Source organism: Crinia signifera, chromosome 12 (genome assembly GCF_055691185.1).
Source record: "Crinia signifera chromosome 12, ASM5569118v1, whole genome shotgun sequence".
Taxonomy (NCBI): Eukaryota; Metazoa; Chordata; class Amphibia; order Anura; family Myobatrachidae; genus Crinia; species Crinia signifera.
Window position 1 is genome coordinate 59,923,711 of NC_139228.1, and position 11,791 is coordinate 59,935,501.

Consider the following 11,791-nt stretch of genomic DNA (forward strand, 5'->3'; position numbering starts at 1 on the left):
GGGGGGAGTTCGCTCGCCAGGTGGGTGGTGTTTACCCACTTGCTCCGTAGGGAAAGAACGCTGCTTAGCGAGTGGGTCTGAATCAGGCCCTAGATCACATGACCCCTTCATGTATTCATACAGTATATTTATTATAGCGCTGAGCGCAGCGTCGTCTGTTGATTCTTAGGAGTCAATTTACTAAAGCTTCTAAAAATGGAAAGAGGTGATGTTGCTGATAGCAACCAATCAGATTCTGTCTAGCATTTTTTAGGATACAATAGATAAATTATAGACAGAATATGATAGGTTTCTATGGGCAACAGCACCTCTTTCCATTTGGAAGCTTTAAAATGTATTTCTTAATGTCAGGTTATGATGTCAGATTGGGCCAGATGCACCATGCTTCCAAAAGTGATAAAGTGGAGAGTGACAAACTGCCAGCCTATCAGTGCCTGACTGCCATGTTACAGGCTGGGTTTGAATAATGACAGTTAAAAGCTGATTGGTTGTTTTTCTCTCTCCAGTTTATCAGTTTGAAGCTTAGTTCATCTCCCCTATTATGATTTGACATAGGGCACACAGCCGACGATGCCAAGGCAAATAGCAATCATGTGTAAGGGGGCTGAATTCCTTATATATATATATATGAATTGTGAATGGCTGATAGATCCAACTATATGATATATCCCATAATCAGTGACGCAGAGAGGGTAGGGAGTGCTGATTACCCAGGAAGGTAGGGGGTCAGGCCTGTGCCCCCCACTCTCATCTTACTCTTACATGTCAGCAGGCAGCAGCCTATCCCCAGGTCGGCCATACCCACACGCATACCTCCCAACAGTCCCATTTTTCGTGGGACTGGCCCGCTTTTTTGGGACGGTCCCGCGTCCCTCCCGGGCCAGCATTGTCCCGCGGCAGGGGGGGAGCAGTTGGAAGCCCCCCAGCCTGAAGGAATAGATGCTGTGTGCATGCGCACCCCTATTTGCATATGCCACGCCCTTTTTTCATCACGCCAGGTCCCGAGTCACAACTTCACAAGGTTGGGAGGTATGCACACGCCGCACCCAATTTTTTTTCAATACTTACCCTCCATAGTACAGTGACGGCAGCACTGCACCATTGTTATGAACATGTGCGCATTTGCACATGGGTCTCACTCTAGTGCTCAGACTCTACTGCACTCTGCTACTCCTGATAGAAAGGAGGGGGCATGGCCAGGGGGGGAGGGGGATTGGGCTGTATACAGGCCTCCTCATCTGCCTCTGTCTGTGGGGGAGGGAATGAGTCACCATACTCACCCTGCTCCCCCATTCTGGATTTGCCCCTGGCTGGGGCCCCCTGTGCTGGTCATTGTGTTTGAACAGTTCTTTAATCATGGTTTTCATAAAGGGGTAAGGACCTCCTCTCTGATTAGACCATGCCCCCTACATTATCCGGGCCCAGCAAAACTATCTATGGCCCTGCCTACAGCAACTTGGATGCAGGGAGCATGACAGGGCCTAGGTATTTCTCTTGGGGGGTGTCCTAATCACGGGAGGTCTGGCTATGCACCCTTATTATAAAATAAAGAAAAAAGTAATACTTAAACGCCTTCTTGGCCGCACTGTACCATAGCACACTGCTGGGTCGAGGAGGAGAGATGCTGCAACTCCTACTACAAAACAATGAGAGGTGGACCAGGGCCCCGACAGGGCCACCCATTCTGTCCTGGGCCCGGGTAAATAGAACCCCCCCCCCCCTTTGCACCCCTTGCTCATATGATAAGCATGCCTTTCATTTTGATGATAAGTAACATGACACAGAGATTCCACATGTATTTATTTATCCAAGTATTCTAAGTAGTAGTTACACTGGGGCTGACTTAACCAATAAACTCTAAACCCGAAAGCTATTAAATATAACAAAGACTCAGAGAGTGTGCATTTATTTTTGAAATAACAATTGTTGCGACTAGACTACAAGGTCTTTCACACCTTAAAGCCGACTGATCTCATGACCTCACTATTGCAAATGTGGAAAAAACAAAATGTAGGAAGAGAAGGAAAAACGTTTACACACACGTAAAAATGTCTTTAATAAAAATAGATCATTCTAACAAGTGGGAAAACATAACAAGCAACTAGATAACAATGAATTTGCTGAATCTGCGGCAACAAAGGTGGACTCGGGGCGGGGGGATGAGGGGCGATTGCACTTAGCAGTCTCTTATGAAACCGAATACCAGGATTTGTGCCTTAATGGATTTGACGATTGGGTAAATGTAATGTGTAACTGTAACTGGGTCCAGCTTTAGTCTGTCAAAGACACAAAACTCTTTCAAAATCAGTTGTTCAGAGGAACTACTTTTTATTTACAGGTCACATATAAATGACAGAATTTGTGCAGGAGTTGGTTGTTTATGGAATTGCGTTGCTTTTATGTGTTTTTTCCCCTCTGCGGTGTTGCCGGCAAAGCTTAGGCAGACAGCATTTATAATGCACTGTAGATTGCTGACACTAATAATCTGGAGATCAATACAGTAAAGGGGTGGAGTGGGGGGTCTAATTAATCTGCCAAATGACTAAACCCCTATGGATAGAAGCTACACTTTTATTGATATGAATAGTAGCCTTCACCTCATTCATCACATTTTTATCGAGCCAACAAAGGACATGTAAAGATTTTTTCCACTTTCCGTTACCTTTCATTTATCGATTTGTACAAGCCCTACTGCAACTTTTAGCAATAACAGGGTGGATAAGGAGTCGATTCAGACCTGTTCGCACAGATACGAATACGCACGGTGGCTGAATATCAGAAAAGTGCACATGCTTATTGACCACAATGTGCGTGTGCGAGGCCCGGTTGCAAACAGCTTCTTCAACTATTTCTATTTTCAAGCCAATTGCATGTTGATTGACACAGAGTGGGAGTGTGGAGGTGGATCCCGGCCATTTTGTGTGCCAACAGAAACGGTGGGTGCGCCATTCAAAACATTGGGAGTGTCATTGAAAACGTATGTGCGTTTAACCCTGATGGAAAATGTCAGCATTGTCAAAAGGTCGACTTTAAAAAGTTATAGACAGGAAAAGGTTGACATGAGTTATGTTTAAGTTTTTTTTGTGTATCAAAGTCAACACCTCTCAACATGGACCCCCCAAATAGTGTAGCGCGTACACTCACATGGATCGCTCCCCACACATTACCGTTCGCAATCAGAGTCCATGGAAGTATGGAAAAAGTCTAAAAGATGGAAACAAATGTAAAAAACTAATTTCAACCGTTTCATTTGTCAACCTTTTTCATGTTGCTTGTTGTTAACCTTTTTGTCAATGTCAACCTTTTGCATGTCAACCCTTTGGGGCGGCAGGTAATGCCGCCTGAGTTCGGCGACAGTGAGGGATGCTCGGCATGCTCAGACATTTAAAGGGGCAATCACTTACAAGGCATTATTTTGCTTCATGCTGTCGGACATTTTGGGGAGTACGCGGTCATTGGGTAGACAATGTCTAGGTCGACAGTCAAAAGGTCAACCACTATACTCGACACACATTAGGTTGACATAGTTAGGCTGTCGACACAAGCAAAAAGTCGACATGGAGAAAGATGGACGTGCGATTTTCATGATTTTTTTAACTGAATTGTTCATACTTCACCATCCCAGTAGCCATAAAAAGCATGAAAATTGCATGTTGACATTTTCCAATGTCGACCTTTCCCACATCGACATTTTGCTTGCGTTGACCTTTTGATCATATCGACTTCTGCCTGTCGACCGATAGTGGTCGACCTATCGACATGTCAACCAAACCGTCCACGCCCATTTGGGGTGCATGCTGCATTGAATCCAAGCATCAATGAGAAAAACATGTGCAAAAACAGGAAGCCATAATCTGACAGAGAAAGACGATGAGACCCCCAATAATAAGGGGATACGGTCATTAGTTCAAGATTCATTGGGTCGACCATTGAAGGTCGACGTGGCTTACCCCGACACATGAAATAGGTTGACATGGCTAAGGTCAAGAGGGTTGGAATGTCGGCACACGCATTAGGTTGACAATGGCTAGGTCGACAGTCAAAGGTCGACATGAGTATATCACTTTTTTCTTTAGCCGACATGTGCCGACAGGCAGTATTTCAAGCACATTTCTGTATAACACAATGGACATGCGGGCACTTTTAGGATTTTATTCCCAAACCATAAGCTCACGTCCTCCAATAATGTAAGCGCACTCAAATGAATGACTTTATACTAATAATGGTCGGATGAATTTTGCAATCTAACCTTTTTCTCTGGAAACAAATCCCTCAGACACATAATACATCTCATCTAGAGCAGCGCGGAACAGTCTGACAAAGGAGAAATCCACCTTCAGAAATGTTATTGTTCAGCCAGATTAGTTTATTTTTGTTGCAATTGGAAACGGCAATAGATAAGCTCGGTTCTGCATTGTATATTCCCCGCACACGGTTAAATACACCATGTATGTTACGCATACTTCACAGCTTATTATTCTGAAAATAATGCAATAATAATACCTCATACACCCCAATGGATATGCCTGACCCATTCTATATACGCTTTATCTAAGGAACTTTTTATAGCTTTTTTAATAGGGTTTACGCCTCAATAAAATAATACGGGATGTAGTTAGATTATCAATACTCAAATTGCCAAAATTGATCACAAGGAGTTATGTAATATATGTATGGTTCCACAGCCGAAGGGAAGCAATGCTGTGCAATACTGTACAACTAACATGGTAACATTGCAATAGACATCTGTAAGACACAAATGCCTCCTGCATGTATCACATATCTGAGTGGTACACCATTCATTTATTACCAGTTATTTATATAGCGCACACATATTCCGCAGCGCTGTACAGAGAATATTTGAACATTCACATCAGTCCCTGCCCCAGTGGAGCTTACACTCTATGAGGCTGATTCTGGTTGCATCGCAAAGCAGTGGTAGTTTGCTGCTTTGTAAGCCATGTAACGGCGGCCGCTGGGCGTGTGAACACCCGCTCCCCGCTACACGCCAACTGTCCCCGTAGCACTGCAAATGGATAGTTTGCATAAACATCCATTCGCAGGCTTGCGTGCTGGCCTGAAGGCCTTTGATGGTCACCAACCATCGAATGAATACTTTATCGATCACTAATCTAAGCCAGTCTCTGGTGACTTAGATTAGCGGCGCCCTGTTCTGAGAACTGGGTGGGCAGCTGACATCCGGTGACATCAGCTAACCTTTCCAACGGAAGGCATGTGGCTGCCTCATTCGGATGGAAGCTGGGAGCATCCAGCATTTTTGTGGGTATGGACAGGAAAAGCAGGGCGTTCACATGCAAATGCCCCCAGCACGCCTCCTCCATGCCCTCCTCCAGGTGTGAATTCCCTGGGGACCGAATAAAATAGAATAGGGCCAATATTCCCTACCACATGTACACGTACACACAGACATTCTAGGGTTAATTTAATTAACCTACCAGTATATGTTTGGATTGTGGACAGAAACCGGAGTACCCGGAGGAAACCCACGCAAGCACAGGGAAGACATACAAACTCCACACATATGGAGTCATGGTGGGATTCAAACCCATGACCTCTGTGCTCTGGGTTGGATGTGTTCAAACTGATATCTATACTGCAGTGTAGGAATACAGCAGCCAGTATTTACCCTCAGGGCCGCCAAGAGAAATTCTGGGCCCCGGTACAACAACTTCACAGATGTGAGCCTGCAGCACAGTCCAATATTCAAAAGGGGGGGTCATATATACTGCCACCCCAAGCATCACTGTCCTGGACTCACTGGCAGTTGATGTGACTGCCCCTCTTTGAATTTTGGACTGTGCTGGAGTCCAACCTCTGTAATTACCACTGGCAGGGAAGTCCAGGAACAGAGCATTTTGTACCTAATGGAATGGGTCATGTTAGGGGTACTTGCCACCAAATAAAAAAAAACCTGTGTGTCCAGACCAGGGCCCCCCTGACAGGCCCGGGCCCGGGTAAATTGTACCTGCTCCCCCCCTCTCTCGGCACCCCTGTTTACCCTGCACAGAAACAAAACAACTTACCCAAATCTAACACTCTCTGCACATGTTACAACTGCCCCACCTGCAGCGCAGAATGGTTATGTCCATCTGCAAAATTGTAGCCTTGCTCACAGGTCTGAATCAGGTCCATGTGGTTTATTCCAGGCACAAAGAGGGGCGATTCAGACCTGATTGCTCAGGTCCGAATTCGCAACCCTGGCCGAGGTTTTGGGTTTGCGGATCATCCAATAGCCCCAAGGTGTTCACAGCAGAATGGGACGTGAATGGGGCGAATGCACAGTGTTTTGTGGAAATGCCTACAAAAATGCTGGGCGTGCCCATGTAAACGCGGGGTGTACACCTGTGAACATGCACCCTCAGTGTGGGTGGCTGCCGGCCATATATCGGCCATCTCCATCCAGGATAAAAGTACGTATAGACTGTCTTTTATCCACGAAGGGAGGAAAAATCATTTGATGGTGAGCGACCATCAAATATTTTTTCCTTCTTGCGGCCGCACGCTAGTGCGGGGATTTGCTCGGTGGCAGGGGGGAAGGAGGGGGGGCAGCATTCGTTTGGCAGGGCTGCTTTCACCTGCTAACTAGGCAGCAAACATTCGCTGCCTAGCGAGCCGGTCTGAATTAGACCCTTGCTTCTTTCATTTTTGTTTATTTACTTACTAATCTGAATCAAGCCCTACTGTATGTCATTATTTTTCCACATTGCTTAATTAATTCAAAAACAAGACATCGGTTCCGTGCGCAGCACTGCTACAATAATTACTGCTGCAAAATAATGGAACATGTTATTAAATGTCTGCATAAGAGCGAGCAGGGTCTTTGCAAACAAGCAGAAATAAATGTTACCATTTATACTTTCATAGTAATGATTCAGAGGGAGCGAGACATCCTTCATTATGTCATAAAATGATGATTTCATTGTGTTACATTATACCGTTAATGTGACCCGTGTTCCTGTGCAGGGCCAGCTGACACCAGTTTGGTAAGCTAATCACATTGCTGACTCTTGTTTTTCTCAGGGCATAAGTTAAGAGGCGACATCAGTAATGATAAAATGCTGTACTTTGCAGCACTCTCCCCAACGGAACCTTCCCCCCAAGAGACCTCTGTTACTTCGAGAACATGGAATCATTAAATATTTAGCCGGTAAGGAAACATAGCTCTGACCAGTATGTATATTGTACCCATTGAAAGTGTTAAAGTGAGTCTTTGGAGAGAATTACAGTATTTGTGAATGGTATAAATTGCCATTTCCACAGGGGATCTGGTCATTGGGTGGACCCTATTAAGGTTGACATGCCTTGGGTCGACCACTGAAGGTGATAAGGTTGACAGGGTTGGAAGGTTGACACAAGCATTAGGTCGACAATGGGAAGGATGACAGTGAAAAGGTTGACATGAGTTTCAAGAAAAATTGAGCCGACATGTGCCGACAGGAAGAATGTCATGCTCTAACATCCACTAAGGCGTGCTGGGAGAATGAAATAGTGTGCCGAGTGTAGCCATGCGAGGGGAAGCGGTACACTTCGACATTCAGGACAACCTTTTGACTTTGACGGTCCCATTGGTGACCTAATGCTTGTGATGACCTTCTGAACCTCTCAACGCTAGCCATGTTGACCTATTTGAGGCGTCGACCTTCAGTGGTTGAGCCAATGCCTGTTGACTTAAAATGGGTCGACCCAGTGACCCATACTCTTCCACAGCATTTTAAGGCTACCAAGGGCACCCAACTTCCATTGTTGACCTTGGCAATTCACACCCTGATTTGCACAAAAGTGCTCAGTGCCCTATGGGGTAGCAAACTATTTTGTGCCATAAAGTGCGGTAGGTGCCACAAATATTCTGTTGGCTGTACAAGTTGCTGGCTTCTGAATTCCCCGTGAAGAAGTTAAAATAAAATAAAACACTTTGATACATTTTTACAGCACTATTAACTGCATTGACTCTTAATATTCTCATCTACGCAATGAAGAATAAATTGCTTACTGTCCACTGCCATATTTCTTCAAAAATCTGTCTCATGCCTCAAATCTCTGACTTGGTTAAAAAAACTATCTAGTTAATAGTATTAATGTTAACCTGTTTGCAAATTGCTTACACATACTGTATACAGTACAGAAGAAAGTAGTGTCATTGTGAAATGTTTGTTACTCTTGAAAAACAACTTCTAGTCACTTTTATATGGTGCGCGCCTTTGCCTTTATTTGATGGATGTGAATAGATGTTACTGTGTAACATCCGTTTGCTAGGCCACCATTTGCAAGGCGGGCTTTTTTACATAAAAAAAATTGAACATCTAGATATGACTGACAAATTTGAAAAGATTATGGAAATCTAAGTCCCGGTGTGAATAAAGTATATTACCAGTTCCTCAGGTATGGAACCAACCAGCATGAAATAGATTGTGATACATTCTAAACCAGGGGTGGCCAAACCGGTCCTTGAGATCTGCCAATGGTCCACGTTTTCCAAATCACCTACAGTAGCTGGTGCACAGCTGTAGTCATTACTAACTGTCACAGTTTCAAACCTGCTGCATTCATTCCTACTATAGATCTACAGGTTGCCTGAGACACATTGCCTGTTGGCAGATCTTGAGGACAGGTTTGGCCTCCCATGCACTAGACCCAGTAGAGCGGAGCTGAGGATAGCACATTTCCACGACCAATGTATTTAACATTCAGACAAGAACTGGTTGGCTCTGTTGGAATATCTACAATTTGTGAAGGGTTCATTCCAAACCGGCACCTGTGTCCAAAGAAGCCCACAAGGCACACCTTCAACAACTATAGAATTATGCTTACAGTACCTGACCAGAATCCCACAATGGCATTGCAGTATTAACAGAATTTTAGGGGAAAATGCTGCAGCAGTAATTTTCCCAGAGATTTGTCCAAATGCCATCTAAGAAGGATTTTGTCAGAAAGAGTGAACTAGAATAAGGCCCATAGTAATTAAGGCTGAAAAAAAGATGTTAGTCCATCGAGTTCAACCTATCTAACGTGTAACTACTGACTTGAGTAAGTCATATCTAAAATGCATCCAGTTTTAATTTAAATTCATTAACAGTAATTGCAGTAACCACCCCCACCGACAGTGAGTTCCAGAATGTTAATGCTCTAATGGTGAAGAATCCTCTTCTTAATTCAGTACAGAATTTATTTTTCTCGAGCCTCAGTACATGCCCGCGTGTCCTAAGTATAGGCCTGTTAGTGAACAAATCTCCCAGTTCCATATGATTCCCAATCCTGTATTTGATCATACTAATCATATCACCTCTCAACCAACATTTCTCCAGTGAAAACATATTCAGCCTGGTTAACCTATCTTTGTATTCTAGTGATTCCAGACCTTTTACTAGCTTAGTAGCCCTTCTCTGTACCTGTTTCAATTCATTTATGTCCTTTTAAAGGTGTGGTGCCCAGAACTGAACACAATATTATAAGTGTGGTCTCACCAATGTCTTGTAAAGAGGCACTATCACATTGGCATCCCTTGAATCCATTCCCCGTTTAATGCATTCCAGTGTCCGGTTTGCTTTTGGTTCTGCACTTGAGCAGTGAGCACTATTACTCAATGTTTCATCTCTGATGACCCCAAGTCCTTCTCTACATTGTATGCGGTTCTTTAGCATTCAATGTATTGTATGTGATCCTACCGGATCCGACAAGTCTTATGAGCAGCACTTGCAATCTCCAGATCTGATGCACATGGGACCACGCATTGAATCGGGGGTTAGGCACATTCGATTTGGGCACTTTTAACTCAATTTCTTGGCCAGATCCATTGGATTCGGGTGAAAAGGGCTCAGTGTATGGCCAGCTTTAGACTGCCGGGCATGGGCAAGGTTAATACACACAGAAAGGAGCCAAAGGATTTGTAGTCACTTTGCATGAGCCACTATGTACTGTGCACATCACATTGGACCTTATTCTGGTCTGTTTGCAAAGGGGGTTCATTCGCATGGGGACCAATGTTTTGTTACTGTGCATGCACATTTCTGCACATGTGCATACGCAGGGTGCGTGCACCCACTGCAAATAGTCAGATTGCACACACCCAGAACAGCATGCGGGGGCGAGAAAGGCGTGGGGCGGCCCCATTAGCATATGCGAGCGCCCAGCGTTTTATGGACATTCCCATGAGTACAATTGGACGTTCTCATTCTAATGAGTCCATGACATGTCCGACGAGGGCATGCAGCTGAAATCAATGGATGTAAGAGTGCCTTAGACCACCCTTACATATGCGTGCATGTTACACATCATTTGATGGTCGCTGACGATCGAATGATGTGGATGTTTATGTAAGGCGATTACGCATCCGCGCGAACCAACCAGAATAACCCCCATTGACCATTATACCGCAACAAATGTAAACAGAAGGCATCATATGACCTAATTCTGGAAAAACTAATCACAATATACAATTCTAAAGACTACCTAACAGAAAGATAATTAAAGTACGGTAGATCTCTGACAGTTGATCTCTAGTTCAATATGTCACAGTCATATATTATAAATCCGGTTTAGGCAAAAAAAAAAACCTGTAATAGGATTCCAATTACCAGCAAGCAAGAAACTTAGGTCCAACAGTGTCTATGTCAAAAGTCAATAGTTCGGCCACTATTGGTCGACAGACAGAAGGTCAAAACATGAAAAAGGTCGACATCTATAAGGTCAACGCAGTCAAACGGTGCACACGAGCAAAGTTCAACATAAAATGGTTGACATGGTTTTGTTTTCTAAATTGACTTATCAATACTTTTCCATCCCTATATACGCCATTCCTTAAGCACGGTGAGAGCAACAAGCAATGTGAGGTACACTAATATGGTATCCTTGTCAACCTATGTCAACCTACGCTGACATAGACACCGAAAACTATTGTCAACCATTTCCATGTCAACATTACCTAAATAGTTCAAAGAATTATCCATTAATGAAATAGTTGCTTACAAACATTTAACTACACCATTTAAGTCTGATTTCATCATTGGTTAGTGCTCATTTGAAGCTATTATATCTTATGTAACCATGTCAATTAAAAAAAAAGTTTATTGCAAAATAAAGTTTTGCAAAGTGAGAAATTTATGAATATCAGTACTGTATGTCTTTTAAAGAGCCCAGACAAAACTCTAACATGCTGTACCTATAGTCATAAAATAATAAAAAACTTAGATCTCAGTCTCAGATTACCAGGACCATGACATTTAATGCTTTATTTACATGTTTGTATAATTATTATTGAATTCACAACAACCAGTAATGAAACAAAATAAACAAAATTTGCATAATTTAAAGTTGTGCTTAGTATATAGTCTTTGCACAGTGAAAGGTATCACAATACTTTAATACAGTAGTTACTAAAACAAAATATACAATAGCATTTCCAATTCTTCAACAAATCTGGCAAATCATAACTGGAATCTGAATCCATAAAAAATACAAATATAACAAAACCATTCAAAAACAGTATATACATTCAGGATATAAGATGGAAAAAAAACTGTGAAATCTTACCATTACTTTTCAGATGTCTCCAAAGCAATGCAACAAAAGTAATTCCTTAAGAGGTTGAAGAAAAGCTGGAAAATAAATAAATTTGCACCTTGAGATGTTCATCCATACACTAAACCCCAAAACGGAAAGTTAAATGCAAACCCCCCCCCCCCCCCCAAAAAAAAAACACAAACACAAAATAAAGTTCCCCAAAGAGGTCCCAAATGCCCGACGCTGGATCTTTCCTTCAGAGGAGGTTATGAGA

The 11,791-nt window shown here is 43.2% G+C and overlaps 1 long non-coding RNA gene across 2 annotated transcripts in view; it reads right to left on the bottom strand.

Annotated features, from left to right (window-relative positions):
- The window catches only part of LOC146050271 (uncharacterized), a 45,836-nt gene that overhangs the window by 31,463 nt on the left and 2,582 nt on the right, over positions 1-11,791 (bottom strand). For both annotated transcript variants that reach the window (XR_014466287.1, XR_014466286.1), the window contains exon 2: positions 11,548-11,612. This is a non-coding gene — a long non-coding RNA (uncharacterized LOC146050271). The remainder of the gene's footprint in view (positions 1-11,547; positions 11,613-11,791) is intronic.